General features: G+C 40.6%; 1 protein-coding gene across 4 annotated transcripts in view; it reads right to left on the bottom strand.

Moving 5' to 3' along the window:
- The window catches only part of LOC129777468 (dnaJ protein homolog 1), a 204,725-nt gene that overhangs the window by 111,154 nt on the left and 76,673 nt on the right, over positions 1-16,898 (bottom strand). The window lies entirely within an intron of this gene.

The raw sequence follows: 16,898 nt of genomic DNA, 5'->3' as shown, positions 1-16,898 counted from the left end.
TGGGGAGTGCTGCCTTGACATAGTTAGGTTCCATGGAATGGTCGGATGGTCGCGAAAAAAAGGTGCTAATTCCGAACAAACTCACGAAAAACACCTTTAGCGCACGTTGTGTATTATTTTAAAAAATTTCGAAAAACATGCCAATGGAACACGGACAACTGACATACGAGCAATTGGCTCACTAGAACTTTTCTGAATGAAAACAATATACAACGCGTTGTTGTTCCTTGTGAAATGCGTAAATTTGCAACAGTGTGACGCGCTATTTCATTTCTCAACTATAGAGGACTTCTTATTATCACTATCTTCTGAGCATCTTTAACGGCGCCTTCCAAATAAAAATTAGAATATGTACAAACAGAAGTGATGGTATCCATAAAACCTGTATATGAGAATGATGAGAAGCTCCAATAACCGAAATAATGCGTGACTCATGGAGCAAGTGGCTAGTGTCGTCTTTGAACTTGCCACTCAAATAACAAGGTTACTCACTAGACATTTGGAAAATAAGGCCCTGTATTCTAACAGCTGTCAGGTTTGCCATGTCACAACAGAGATCATTTTATATCAAACTACGCGTAAAGGTAATATTATATTATCAAGCACGTAGCGTAACCGGCACGGCACGTTTCATGCAAGACAAATATTATTGCGTGAGTTTCAAATGTGTATGCGTATATATAGCGGAACGGTTCCGGGCATACACAGCACGCTTCAGACAAATGCATGAAGGAATTCTCGAAAAGAAAATTTTGCCGGTGCCGGGCACGAACTACATGGGCGAGTAGCACCATACATACAAACCCAACGTCGAAGTTCGTGGTGTGGGTGCGTTCGTCGCTCTTCGGTACGACATCGGTTCAATCACCAGTAGCATTTCTCCGCTCCGTCTGCGCTGCCGGTCCGTACAGAGAAGTTGCTATGCCTGATGATATGAATACATCATGTATTTGTCTGCCGGTGTCGGTACGTGCCGTTTACGCTACGTGCCTGATAATATAAAACGGCCTTAAGACCTTTTATTGTATTACATTTGCAGTTAATTTTGCTGCAGTTACTCAAGGGGGCACCCACACATTCCAACACGCAACACAACATGCGCTCACTCACGCAACATTCCCACATGGTGACGGGAGGCACTCACCAGCCAGCGGACAACACATACAAATATACATGGTAATATTGGTAGCAGATTGCTACGAAAGAACTAACACATGTACGAGGGAAAGAACCACGCATGCCTTAAGCGGGATAAAAGAGATTATTAGTAGTTCTACCACGATCGGGAGCAGATCGGCTTTGTTTTTCTCCCTGAGGAAGCACGTGGCGTACAAGTTCAGGGCGTTGGGGATTGGCAGCCATTCTCTTTGGTCGCATCTCTACGAGGAAAGTTCCAGGAATTAAACCCGCCAAGGATAAAGGCGTCGTTGTAGTCACAGCCGCCGAATAATATTTGTTTGGTGGCTGAGTGTTATTTTCGCCAAGGATAAAGGCGTCGTTGCGGGATCACTGCAAAAATCTAGAGTGTTCGGCGGTTGTATTCGCGAAGATAAGCGTGATCGCGAAATCATTAGTCCTCACGTGCTCACGGCCATCGTCGCGAAATTCTCGTTTAGCGAGTGTTCATTCGCGGAAGTTAAAAGCGTGGTTACGATCATAAGTGCGAAGTTTGAAAGTGAATTCCAAAAAAAAAATATAAGTTGAATATTCGTCATCCGCTGAATAGTGGTTGTGGGACGGCCTCATCGTCCGAGCGGAAAAAATTGGCAGTCGCGGAGACTAGCCTTGAAGCCGTGGTTGTCGCTGGATCACGGCAATTTTGGCTTGGCAAGTTGGTGTGGCGTAGAAGCTGATACGGAGCGGTGGTAGCTGTGTTTGCGGATGATTTTGTGACGCTGGGTGGCGGCGCTGTTCGGCCTACATCGCCGTGGTGGTGGAAGTTCCGGTTCAGCAGCATCGTGGTAGCGGCCATCTTGGTGGAAAGAGAACCAACAAAAGAAAAGCGGTGAGGATAAAGGACGCTGGGAACAAAGACGCCAGAGCAGCCAATCAGAAGAGAACACGATCTGGACATATGGGTGAGTGCGCATTCAGTTATTTGTGCATGCGTGTTGGTGTTTATAGGTGTGCGTGTCAGTGCCAACTTGAGCTGCGTTGAGCAGTAATTAATTTTGAGCATGATGGCGGTTTAACAACATGCCGCATCGTGCAATTTGTAGATCGGAAACGACACGAAGTAGAAGAAATAAACTAGATGTCGTAACAATTGTTTACTTTTGAACAGTCTTCATCAATATGCATTAACAGTCTTTATCAAATTTCAGGTTTACGCAGCTTGTAATAAGTGCTAATGCTAGAACGCTATCATGGCGATAATATAAAATCAATCCAATCTAGATCCGCTTCGCGTCGGCGTCTAGGCATAGTTAACCGGGTTGTCGAGAATATAAGGAGGGGCATCGTCATGGAGTTCAGCCTAGATGAGTGCCGCTTTGTACTCTTGCTGAAAACCAAATCCGGATGTTACAACATTACGACGGGTTACCCTGTACTCATGGTTCGTGGCGAATTCTATGAATATCTTGTATTCCGGTAGCTAATTGGGATTCGGCACTCCGACAGCAAGACAGAGTTGGAAGACAAGTTCTTCTTCGAATGGAGGGAACAAAGTTCGCATGATCAACACTCTTTCGATGCCTCTGCTGACGTTCAGTTTTTGGGGTAGTCAGATGGAGCAAAACCGATCTACAAAATCTTGAGAGGAGAATGAGGAAAGGATTCACAGAAGCCGGAATACATCGTCCTCAATCGGCAGAGACTTACAATACCACGCAAAGGCGGGGACATGGAATTGTTGGCATTTCTTCACTATGCGTTGCCAAAACACGCGCGAGCTTAACCGCGCTATACCGGGCTGTCTGCGTCGTGGACGGAGGATACGGTGCTCTTCACTTGGCGCAAGCTCAACTGCAATCTGCACATAGCGGAGGTGAAGACTGCATCTTGAAAGCTGAATATAGTGCACGATACCCACCCGCATCAACTCGAGTGGCCATATGTCAACAAGTTCACTGTCATTGCAAGGATCACGATTTCATAGCGTAATTCATTGCATAGCCATAGAGCGTGTGGTTAGACCGCCCTCTATCGTAAACAATAATCTATCGGCTAGCGATAATCTACCGGAAAGAAGAGAAGTAGTAAAACAAACAATAAGCAGCCAGCATAGACCAACTCATCGCACTAAATATGATGGATACAATAAAATACTTAGGCATCACATAGTTTATCTCTTTGCAAATAACGAAGGGTAGTAGAAATCCAAAAAAAAACTCGCTTAACACGTTTAGGTCAGCGTCGGTCCGATATAGGATCGGTAGGGAGCGATATTGAACTTTTGACGTAGGACTACGTCTAACCGGAAGATATAGGGGGTGAAATGGAAATCTAGGCACTGAACAAGTAGGAAAAAATGCAAGATTTGGAACGCTTATAACTCGAGCATTTCTCAATAGATCGCAAAGGTTTTTGCATCAATTGATAGGAAATATATCTACGCATCTATCATAACGAATAACATTTCATTTTTCTTGAGATAAATAATTGAATAATCGTGAAATATCAAGCATTGTCCAAATACACTATGTGCCCATTTTTGATTGGTCCATTTTGTGCTCCTCAAATCGTACCGACCAAAACGGGCAACCAGAGCAGCAGCGAAATAGAATGAAGCACGATTGGAAAGGAAAAAGAAAAAATGAGGGAAACATTGGTCGCAGTCTCACACATGCGTAATTCTCGAGCCAGCCAGTCAGCTTAAAAATCCCCTCTCCGCTGCCGTAACGGTCATTCTCATCCGAACCGTACACCACATCGTTTCGCATCACCTCACATCAACAAACCAAACCTACCCAGCCATGGTTGGATATGGCAAAGGAGGAAAAGTGAAGGGAAAGGCAAAATCCCGCTCGAACCTTGATCTGGAGTTCCCGCTCGTGTTGATCTGGAGTTCCCCGCAAGGGTAGCTAGTCCGAGCGCGTTAGTACCAGTGTACCAGTCCACCTAGCCGGCGTTATATAGCTTCGACCGCCGAAGTGATCGTGTTAGCTGGCAAAGCTGCTCGCGACGATAAGAAAACCTGCATTCGGAACAGAACACATTCGGTTCGGTGGACATCAAGACAACAGGCAGTTGCAGCGAGTGGCAAACACAATCGCAAAACAGCATCAGGTAGCGGAAGTAAAAAGTTTGTTCTTTATACAAACTGCTTTGGTGGCAAATCCAGAACAAGGCGGCTTCGAGGGCGTTCGAAATGGTTTTTTTCAAAACCACGAGAACTAAGTTTTCTAAATTGGAACCATTCCATAAAACAAGGCGCTTTTCAGGGCCATTAAACCTTCCAAAAAAGAGTTTAGGAAATAAAGTTCAATGCTTTCTAAAACATTATCCAAAATAATAATAAAACACAAATTGATGTTTTCATAATTTGTTTGCCAGGATCTGATGAGTATGTGAATTTGGCAGTTGTTCTGAGCTTATTGATAGTTGGGGACTTTCCTGATTATTCAATTTTCACCAATTCTTAAATTGTTTCCAGATTTAAAGTACAGTAATCTACAATTAGTTCGACATTTAGCTAATTGAACGGACATGTAATGCGACTTATTTAGTTGGACATTTTTGTAAACATAGAGATCCAAATTATGACCCCACATTGAAAGTCGACACTGTACCACTGTCATCGCAAATGTTCAATTACAGGTTAAAATTACCTCCAATCCGGCACTGAGTGGTGGTAATGCGACGTGCCATTGAATGTAATTTACTGTAAAATATGTCACAAGCTGGATGGGAAGAAATTATCCAACTGTGAAAGCTGTGGCGAGTGGCAAATGCAATCGCTAAACAGAAAGGTTTAGCCGAACAAGATGGGGATATCGAGTGATAACAAAACAATAAACTCTTTAGACTTTTTGTGATCCTGAAAAGGACCTTTTTTAGCCTGTATGTGAATCTAACGAGCGAACAAATCGTAATGAATGTATTTTTTTTGCCATCGCTCCCTTTTAACGCTCATTCGTTCGTCTCGTTGGACTCGCCCCTCTGGCTGAGTCTGCCGATTTGTCTCTATCCTGTGAGTGTGTACCGCTAGAGTATAAAACACGCGGACCCCAAAAAAATATCTTATTTTCTTTCAAACCGTAAACCCGTGTGGTTGTACGGCATCGGCATCGTGTACTCAACAAAGGAGGAAAAGAGAAGGGAAAGGCAAAATCCCGCTCGAACCGTGGTGGTCAGCAATTTCCCGTAGGTGTATCCGCCAATTGCACCGGAAAAGGTAGCTAGGTCGAGCGCGTTAGTACCTGTGTACCAGTCCACCTAGCCGGCGTTATATAGTTTCGGCCGCCGGAGTGATCGAGTTAGCTGGCAAAGCTGCTCGCGACGATAAGAAAACCTGCATTCGGAACAGAACACATTCGGTTCGGCGGACATCAAGACAACAGGCAGTTGCAGCGATTGGCGAGTGGCAAACGCAATCGCAAAACGGCATCAGGTAGCAGAAGAAAAAAGTTTGTTCTTTATACAAACTGCTTTGGTGGCAAATCCAGAACAAGGCGGCATCGAGGGCGTTCGAAATGGTTTTTTTCAAAACCACGAGTACTAAGTTTTCTAAATTGGAACCATTCCATAAAACAAGGCGCTTTTCAGGGCCATTAAACCTTCCAAAAAAGAGTTTAGGAAATAAAGTTCAATGCTTTCTAAAACATTATCCAAAATAATAATAAAACACAAATTGATGTTTTCATAATTTGTTTGCCAGGATCTGATGAGTATGTGAATTTGGCAGTTGTTCTGAGCTTATTGATAGTTGGGGACTTTCATGATTATTCAATTTTCACCAATTCTTAAATTGTTTCCAGATTTAAAGTACAGTAATCTACAATTAGTTCGACATTTAGCTAATTGGACGGACATGTAATGCGACTTATTTAGTTGGACATTTTTGTAAACATAGAGATCCAAATTATGACCCCACATTGAAAGTCGACACTGTACCACTGTCATCGCAAATGTTCAATTACAGGTTAAAATTACCTCCAATCCGGCACTGAGTGGTGGTAATGCGACGTGCCATTGAATGTAATTTACTGTAAAATATGTCACAAGCTGGATGGGAAGAAATTTTCCAACTGTGAAAGCTGTGGCGAGTGACAACAAATCGCTAAACAGGAAGGTTTAGCCGAACAAGATGGGAATATCGAGTGATAACAAAAACACAACACCAAAGGTTCTTTTCAGAACCATCAATATATTTAAAATATATATTTAACAAAAGCTGTCCCCTTTGTATAGTCCTACGTCACTCCGGTTATGTCCCCGACATTACCCACCCGTCTTTTTGTTAGGAAAGCGCTGACTAACTGAAACTGACAGTTACAAAATAAGAAAATTAAAAATGTATAGTTTCTTTTCACGTGTTTTACAAAATGAAATTACTGTCTAGTCGATTTTTTTCAATTCTGAATTTTTGAGACCGACACTGATATTGTGCGCGCTGAATGGAATGCGAAGCAAGAACAATTCGAGGCTCAACGTGTTAAGTAATGAAAGCAGGTCCAATGGATGGGTGTAACAAAAATGCCATTGCTACCCTAGGGTCTGAGTATTTTAGATTGCTAGACGGGTGCAATAAACAAAAGCAATATGCAGAGAAAGTATGAGGATGCTTGCGCCTGCGTGCGTATAAACAATCGTATCGTCGTTCGCAGCCACATTAGGTGGCTCTAGAGAGGACATAGCCGGTCTGGCTAACCTTAAGCTGCAAATTAGCGTAAACAGCACACCTTGCAGGCACATTTGCTTTAAATACGAGGGTTGTTCAAAAAATAAGTTTCAGTGCCTCAGAAATCGCGGAAAAATAAAGTTAGGACAACAAATAAGGTGATTTTCGATATCTACATTTGATTTTCTATTTTTCTACATAATCGTCGTAACGTTCGAGGCATTTTTCAAAGCGTGGCACGAGTTTTTCTATTCGAGCGCGAAGTGCGTAAAGTCCAACTTTTTGAAGAACAATGTACGATGCGTCACGAATTTCTTCTATATATATATATATATATATATCATTTTACGTTGGAGAATCACCTCTACATTCCTTCCCATAGATTGAAGGAAATATTCCACGGATTGAATCTGTGCTACCGATAGTTGGGTCGTTATGGAGAACTGGAACGGAATCAACTTTCGGTTTGCGAGTGGTCAATCGCCAAGGAGAGAAATAAATTTGCGGATGTCGAGCTGGATATTGTCCACTACAAGGCCCAAAGACGGAATCGAGCTATCGGAGAAAAAAAAAGTTTGTCAAACATTTTTCAATTTGTTGTCGTACAACAATGACTACTGAGTCGTGGAGGGTCGCATCGAAGGTCGAGGGAAAAATACATCCACTGGTGCAGTGGTACGGTTCGAGGGAGTTTGTTGTGCTCATTCCGGTAAAGAATTCCATCCCCAACGAGAGTCAGATTCGAATTCTGATGAGCTCGATTCATATCGATGTGATCGATGTGGTTTTGGATAAGGTCCAAAATGTATTTCTCTCTCTCTCTCTCTCTTTTTCTCCCCCTCTCACTCTTTTTCTCCCTCTCTCTCTCTCTCTTTCTCTCTCTCTCTCTCTTTCTCTCTCTCTCTCTCTCTTTCTCCTTCTCTCTCTCTTTCTCTCTCTCTCTCTTTCTCTCTCTCTCTCTCTCTCTCTCTCTCTTTCTCCCTCTCTCACTCTTTTTCTCCCTCTCTCTCTCTTTCTCTCTCTCTCTCTCTCTCTTTCTCCCTCTCTCTCTCTCTTTTTCTCTCTCTCTCGGATGGAGCTTACATTGCAATATTTCCTCTCTCCATAGTCTCCGTTGAAGGAACATTCCATCTGAAGCGTGCGATTCAGATGCACTTGATTTGCAGTAGACGCTGCATTTTATTCGCAACGTCATATGAATATTGTACTTATTGACAGCTTTTTGACAGCATGGGTAGTTAAGTACACAGTTGTGCAGAACATTGTGGGAAAATGGGAATTTTCGTTAATTCAAACTGTTTTTGGATTAGGGAATCGTAATGTATAGCAAATATTTAACAAATTTTAGAGAATACTCGATTCAATTGGTATGCAAATCATTAATCCACTCGATGCAAAAATGATTATTAACTTTATTTCATAAAAGCGTGACCTGTTTTCTGACTTGACACCCTTAATGAAAGATGTCAAAAGATTGATTTAGGGGAATTCTCCGAATTGGTCAATCCCAGGAAGCGATACGCAATTATTTAACCCGAAGAATACAAGGAAACTAAAAGGCATCCTAAAAGATAAATTGAAGCAAGAATTAATGCAAACTACATCGAATACCTCGAAAACATTTATGCCAAAAAAGCGCCTCTAAAGTTAAACTAGAGGTCTCGGGAGACCACATTGTTGGTTAAAAGTACTCTAATATTACACCTTCTTACATCGAAACCATTGGGTTTCACTATAACCCACAGCTCTGTACTGTTTCATGTACTTCAAACTTTTTCAAAATTCACCTCGAATGTTATCTTCAATGACGAAAAAATTCAGCCTAATAAATCTTGACTGTCATGATTTACAGGAGGAGGAACAATATTTCTTTCGGAACATTAGGAACTTTGGATGCGGATTATACATGGCATAGGCAAAAATTTGTACAGCTGAAAAGCCCAAGATCTCCCACACCTTTTTCAAAATACCTAACACGGACTAAATCCGAATTTTGAAGAGCTTCTTTTCCATATTTTTCGCACAAATATTGACGAAAAAAAATTATGTTTTAGCAGGACAATGCCGCTATTCGTAGACCCAAGAAAACCAGTGGCCAGAAAATAGATTTTCTGAACTGGCCAGAACGTTCTCGAAACAAGAACCTAGTAGAAAGCGCTTGAAGGATCCCAATTCGAAGGATTTACGCTAAGGAAAAGCTGTTTCCTATACGATTTAAAAAAGACATGTTAATGTACAGAGAAGTTTGTTCAGCAAAGTTTGATAAACACTATGCCCAACCGAATTTTTCAAGTAATTAACACGTTGAGCCGCAACCAAATTAGGAAATCGACAATGAATTTTTCGTCTGGCCCATGTCGGTCCCTGTGAACCTCCTGTTGTGTTAAACGACAACATTTCTGACATGCAAAATTACCGTTCGAAATCACTCCCTTTCAATTGAGGGACCTAGAATGCAAGGGGTGTAAGTGACTTGATCGATTTCTCTTCATCAAATTTTTCTTTAGTTAATAACTCTACTACAAAAACGTTCCAATTTGAGTTTGCTATATGATTCGATAGTTGAGGTTCTGTTCTATCTTCCACATTGTCAAATACAACTGGGAATGTATTTGAAGCTATGTTATGACCAAAAGAGAGAGTCGATGTAGAGAAATCAATCAAATCACTTATACCCCTTTCATTCTAAGCCCCTTAATTCGTATGGAACATAATTCCCTTGTTTTTAGATGTTTCCTGCGGATTCGAGTCATTTAGGAATAGTCTGTCGAGTTACTCCTAATGACTCTACAAGCTTTGTTTGTGTTTGACACGAATCTCGGTCGAGTAATGTCTCTAATTGTTCGTCTTCAATTTTTTTTCCGTCAACCCGGACGCTTTTTGTCTTTAACACTAAAATCACCAAATAAATCATCAAAACCATTCCCTACAAAATCTATCCGATGATGGAGAGTCGCTCAAAACATCCACAAGCATTCGATGCGAATCAACTTCACTTTTCTTCCAATGCACAATGGTCCAGGAGATGCATTTAAGTGGAAATTGGCATTCAGAGCTCGACGGTTATTCTCTAAACAAAAACTGTCTTCGACAAAGTTGTTACATATGATAGAGCGCTCAATTTCATGTTATCAAAAATAGGGTGACCAAAATTGTTGATGAAATAAAAAATATTAGGCTGTCAAAAAAGTCATGCGGTATTTTTTTTTAATTTTCATTTGTTCATAAAATTAGTTACAATCATCTGTTTTAAGTCAAATATACGCCATTTTGTTCGATGACTTGTTCCCAAAGAGATGCCAACTTCATAATACCCCTGTTATAGAAGCTCGCTTCCTTATTGGCAAAAAACTCGGATAGCCAATTTTCACAGGCCTCTTTTGTGGCTAACTTCTGACTACCTAGCTCGTTCGCCATGGACAAAAACAGGTGGTAGTCACTTGGTGCAAGGTCCGGACTATACGGCGGTGGCAAAAGAACCTCCCATCCGAGCTACCCGGAGCTTCTGGCGCGTCACCAAAGAAGTGTGTGGCCTGGCGTTGTCCTGATGGAAGACAATGCGGCCTCTGTTTATCAAAGATGGCCTCTTCTTCATGAGTGCTACCTTCAAGCGGTCCAGTTGTTGGCAGTACAGGTCCGAATTGAGCGTTTGACCATAGGGAAGCAGCTCATAATAGATTATTCCTTGACAATCCCACCAAACACACAGCAGAACCTTCCTGGCCGTTAATGAGGGCTTGGCCACCATCTGAGCCGCTTCAGCGAGCTTCGACCACGACCCTTTGCGCTTCACGTTGTCGTAAGTGACCCACTTTTCATTGCCAGTCACCATCCGCTTCAGAAACGGGTCGATTTTGTTGCGATTCAGCAGCGATTCACATGCGTCGATACGGTCAAAGATGTTTTTTTGCGTCAACGTGTGTGGCACCCAAACATCGAGCTTCTTTGTGAATCCAAGCTTCTTCAAATGGTTAATAACGGTTTGATGACTTATCCCCAGCTCTTGGCCGATGCTACGGCTGCTATTATGCCGGTCTTTCTCGGCTAATTCAGCAATTTTGTCGCAATTTTCGACGACAGGCCTTCCGGAGCGTGGCGCATCTCCGACGACCTCTACACCAGAACGAAAACGTTGAAACCATCGTTGTGCGGTGGAAATGGAAACTGTATCGGGTCCATAAACTGCACAAATTTTATTGGCAGCTTGAGATGCATTTTTGCCTTTGTCATAGTACTACTGTAAAATATGTCGGATTTTCTCTTTATTTTGCTCCATATTTGCGACACTATAACTCACGAACGACTTAACCAAACAAAACACTGTCAAGAACTATATTATAGCGCGCAAATACCTTTCCAACAAGCTATAGTATGACTCGACACAATGAATACAACTAGAACTACGCGCTTACAACGACACCTCGCGGAAATACCGCAGGACTTTTTTGACAGCCTAATATAACTTTCTTATCTTTATAGATAGAGGCAAACATAGTTCGACAAAGTTATTGTCCCAGTTAATTTGAAATGTCTTTGTAGAACAAAGTTTGAAATCTCTTGAAATAACCAATATAGCGCTTTTTCTCTAAGTTGCGTCAAGGTCACCATGAAAAAAACGGTTCTTATACTCTAACTTTTATATTTCAAATTCTACATACAAACTGTCTTCGAAAGACTTTTAGAGCTTACTAATACAAACGTTTTGCGATGCAGTATATGTCAATATCTCAACTTCACCCAAAGTTATTGATATTTCTTCCCAAAAAATGCTCTCTCTTCAATTGCTTGTCATTCTTTCTGGGTCAAACATAAACAAAGTTTATTGGCAGTATTTGAAAGAACATAGTTCACTCTACATGTTGTGTGATTTAGAAAACTATGTTATTTTTCGTGTTTGAGTAAATTAAAATTGAAATCATGAGTTTTTGGATAAAAAGCCATCAATAACTTTGAGTAGGATTAAAATATTAACAAGTTCTGCATCACAAAATGTTGGTCTTGATAGGCTCTAAAAGTCGTATGAAGACACTTTTGATGTAGAATTTGAAATATAAAAGTTAGAGTAAAACAACCCACTTCTTCATGGTCACCCTAATGCAATTTAGGAAAAAAGCGCTGAATCGATTATATTAAAAGATAAAAAAAGCTTTGTTCTACAAAATTATTTGAAATAATTGGGGCTACAAAATTTTTGAACTATGTTTACCTCTATCTATAAAGATAAGAAAGTTGGATTTTTTATTTCATCGACAATTTTGGTCACCCTATTTTTGATAACATAAAAATGAGTGCTCTATCATATGTAACAACTTTGTCGAAGACAGTTTTTGTCTAAAGAATAAATATCTGCCACAAAGTTGTTTTTTTAACTACATTACATTAGGGTAACCATGAACAAAACGGTTTTTTTACTGTAACTTTCATATTTCAAATTCTACATCAAAATGAATTGTCAATATCTACATCAGAATTTGTCAATATCTTAATCCTGCTCAAAGTTATTGATGGGGCGAAAATCAGCTGTTGCCGTCGAATAGTTATAGAGTAATGCGGGGCAAAGGTGCGCACCTAACTGTTATCGTCCAATAACTCTTGAAATAAAAGCAAATAAAATTCCGTTTGCTTACCAAATTGTAACTATACGTATTACCTTCGAAACGTAGTACAAGCATTTCTCGAGTTGTGTTTGTAATTGGACAAATACCTATTTAAATACAAAAAGACAAATGCGCACCTTTGCCCCATAGTGGCAAAGGTGCGCACTTATTGAATTGAACTTCTGAGATAAATTGTACCAAAAATAAAAGCTTTATCATCAGAAGCGGGAGAAGCATCATTACTAGAGAGTGTAGGCACCGTCCAGTAGGCAGGAGGGAGGTGTTCTGTGTTTTTTATGGGTGGAGAAGAGTGGGTGTAATGCTCGAACATACCACGTGGAAATTTTTGGGAGGGAGGAGACTGACAATATAAGATATCCGAAAATGTCCAACATTTGAAACAGAAATCGTTTTGATTAACAAACTAGCTGACGCGGCGAACTTCGTCCCACCCATAATAGATATATTGATATAAATCATTTCGAACACTCAAGTTCCCACAGAAATTATTTTTATGTACGTAATCTATACTCGTGGTATATAATTTCTTTTTTGAAATATAAACCTGATGCAGACTAAGACGCATCAATCCTGATACTGACTGTTCAAATCCGTGGCTCCTTTCTTGAGTTAAATCGTGAGGAACGGACACCAAATCATTTTTATTTATATAGATCAAGTTCATAAATACATAGTTACCTTCATTTGATTTGTATGAAACTCATTGTTGAAAAAAAAAACAATATTGATTTGAAGTTCATTGTGAAAACATAAACATAAACGAAACATAACCGTTATTGAATTGAATGCATGGTAAAAATAAAAACATTTTTCATTTGAAATTCATTTTGAATTATTTTTAAGCAATTGTTTATTTTTATTCCTCATCTTGGATTCCGGTTCTGAGGATTCCGACGCTTTGCCTTGGAGCACTGTTGCTTCGTTGCGCTATTGTGGGGTTCGAAGAGACAGACGATGGTTCCTCATGAAGCTTGAACACAATCTCTTCCTGCTAGTTTTGCAACTTTGTTGAATTCGTGCTGGAGGTTGTTGGCTTCCGAAAAATCGAACGCCATGCGCCGTAAATCTTTGAGAGTCATACCATAGAAAGATCCTCAGACTGCAAACTCGTAAATACCTATCTGAACAGCACTAGGTGCTCGCTGACACATTCCAGCAGAAGAAGAAATGTCAATAAAGAAGATTCAAATCATAAATCACTTTCTGATATGAACCTCTTCCTCAGAGCTGATTCAGAAATACCGAGGTCTGCCGCAATCCGACACTTCGAGACTCCCTCCCGAAGCCTCTGTCGGGCCATTTGAGCATTTCTGGAGTGCATTTCTTCAAATCAGTTTACTTCTTGTGGGTCCCGTTAAAAATTTTGTTGAAAACATTTTATAAAATTTTTTCAGAGCAAAACGCGAATGCGAGCTTTTACCCCATAGCCACTGCACACCTTTGCCCCACAACCAGTTTTTGAACTAATCGAATTTAAAAAAAAACTCTTGAACTTTTTCACAAAAACGAATACGCACTATCATCTGCTATAGAATGAAGGTTTCCTTGACAGTGAAGTTTTGAACTTTCAAGTTATTTTTGGGTTAGTAAATCGTCATCTCCAAAACTGGAAAAAATTATATCATTGCAATTGAAAATTGCAATTGCATTGAAAAAACATTGCAAAACTCTTTTTACCTCATAACTTTTTGCCACTTTCATGAAATGTATCTTTTTTTATATGTGTGAGGTGCTGGTGTAATAATGTATCAAACGACTACACTGTTGTCGAAATTTTATGCTCGTTTGCTTCAAAATTGCCAATGCGCACCTTTGCCCCGCATTACTCTAGAACCTTGAGCCATCTTGTGGTAACGGAACGAATTAAGTTGCACACTCAATACGTGCGTTACTATGGAAGATATGAAGGGTGATCTTATAGATAGAGGATTAATGCTGTCAGTGAAAATCTGTTCAATTACGAAGTGCCACTCAGAGAGGAACACGTAATACTTTTAGTAATACTGTTTGTAAATAGCTTTGACAAAATAATTAAATTAACTAGTTATGAAACCAAAAAACAAAAAATAATACGTGTATCCCACACGTGCGGAAAAATAAAGTTCTCACATTTACTTTTCATTATTTTGATACTTTTAAAGTCTATTAACAACGACATTGTACGCGTTGGTCCCGTTTTCTCGTGATTTGTGCTCCCATTCTACCCCGTTTTGTGCCCATTCAGCCAATCGCGACGCGAACTCCTCACTAGGTTAAACCTTTCGCATTGATCCAGACCGCACGGCACTGGGTGAGATCATTTTCTTTCTTTAGCACAAACATGTTGTGTATATTGTATACTCAATGAATTTCTTCATACCCAATTCTACGAGTTGGGCACTAACGACGAACAGAGCCAGAACGGATGATTCGGCGCAAGAGCTTTGTACGGTACATCATTTACAAACCAGACACACATTCGCTGGTCGGCATTCAATGTAAATTTCCTGTACTTATATCTCCACCTGCATGAGGAGACATGATTCTATTCATTGGGTACACAATCTGGTCGCTCATAAACCACCTGAGTAAGTCGGATATTGTTGTCGGTATTATCCACGAACCGCCCACACACACACCCTGATGAAAAATACGCTCGAGAGTACCCACCCGGATGAATTAATTCCTGTATTCCACCGGCACAGATGCGAAACGATGGGGACATTGGAATGCTTCCATTCCATCCTTGGAAATAGCCGCCGCCACATTCGCTGGGTCCGTTTTGGGACTATCGCGAAATAATAAATCATGCCGTTGTTGGGTTTGAGTCGCATTTTTATGGCTGAGTGTCGCTTTCTTTTAGTCGCTATTTTTTCCCTCCGATTCTCGTTGCAATCATTCAATTAGGGGAAATGATTTCATGGACGCTTGATTGTGGGGCAGACAAAAAATGTGCCATTTTGAAGTGGGATGAGTAATTATTTTTTATTCATGCTCGGATGAAAGTGGTATGGAAATGAATTGATTTCATTAAATATTGATGTGAAATGATATCGATGCTTGGTATTGAATAGAGTAGTTTCATATGGAAGAACAAAGCACTGGAGGAAGTACGAGCTACGTCATCTCACCACGAAATCGAAGGTTGAATCGATAAAATGACAAATGACTCTAAGACTGGAGATGGGGTTCCGATTCTCCCAAAAAAAACCCCGGATCGGTCAACCCAACCTAACGCAGAACACTAAAGTTTTTCAAATAAACCTCCATCATGCTAAAGCAGCGTCGAGCGTGTTATCCAGGAGGTTTACAAAAGACGCTGTGGATCTAGCTCTTATACAAGAGCCTTAGGTTCACAAAGGAAGAATACTAGGTATTCAAACAGGTTCATGTAAGTTGTTCTATGATGACAAGCATGACTCCCCAAGAGCTGTTGTCTTAGTAAATGCAAATATTAAATGCTTTCCTATTACAGAGTTCATTCAAAGGAAGATCCGACATCGTAATTGCATCGGCTACTTTCCTGGCGACGTTCCTGAGGTTCCCTCACGAGAGGTAGCGGCGTTTGTAAACTACTGTAGGGAAATCAACAAGGACTTCATCATCGGATGTGATACCAAACGCTCATCACACAATGTGGGCAAGTACCGACATTAATTACCGAGGTGAGTGTCTTTTAGAGTTTCTCTCGTCAAACAACATAAATATTGCTAACAAAGGAAATGAACCAACATTCATAAACGCAATCAGACAAGCAGTCTTAGACCTAACGCTGTGTAGCACGGTTATTCTTGACAAGATTCATAACAGGCACGTTTCCGAAGAGGCGTCTTTGTCTGATCATAGACACATTATTTTTTAATGGGATGGTGGCATGACAGTTCATGACGGTATTCCCTTGTACTCGAATCAAAAACTCTAAACTCAAAAATATGGTCGATTCAGCAGCTTGAATCAGCTTCAAAGGAATTAAACGAATTGATAGTCTCTGCCTACAACAGCAATTGCCCACTAAGAAGAGTTTCTTCAACAAGAAACGTTCCTTGGTGGAATAAAAGACTTGAACAGCTTCGCAAAACAGCGCGGAAACTGATCAACAGAGCAAAAATTACTTCGGACTGGTCTAAATACAAAACGGCTCTAACTGGGTACAGCAGAGAACTGAGACGATCCAAACGAAAATCCTGGGTATATAACTGCGAAGGCATTGAAAATACTCCAATCGTTGGTAGACTCAATAAGACTCTGTCAAAAGACCACTCGAATGGGCTAGGTTCCCTTAAAAAGGACGACGGTTCGTTTACGAAAACTCCCTCAGAAGTACTAGACTTACTGATGGAGATTCACTTCCCGGGATCTACATCTGTCCCCTCGTATACAAATCCGTGAGTTTCCTGTGTTCGAAAATTGAGCAACGACACTAGATTGATCGGATATACTTCGACTTCTCTAAGGCGTTCGACAAAGTACCTCTGGACTTGGCAATTGCTAAATTTAAATATCTTGGCTTCCCTGAT

The sequence above is a fragment of the Toxorhynchites rutilus genome, chromosome 3 (assembly GCF_029784135.1).
Source record: "Toxorhynchites rutilus septentrionalis strain SRP chromosome 3, ASM2978413v1, whole genome shotgun sequence".
NCBI lineage: Eukaryota > Metazoa > Arthropoda > Insecta > Diptera > Culicidae > Toxorhynchites > Toxorhynchites rutilus.
Note: the sequence above shows the minus strand (reverse complement) of the source record. Positions and strands in the feature narration are given on the sequence as shown.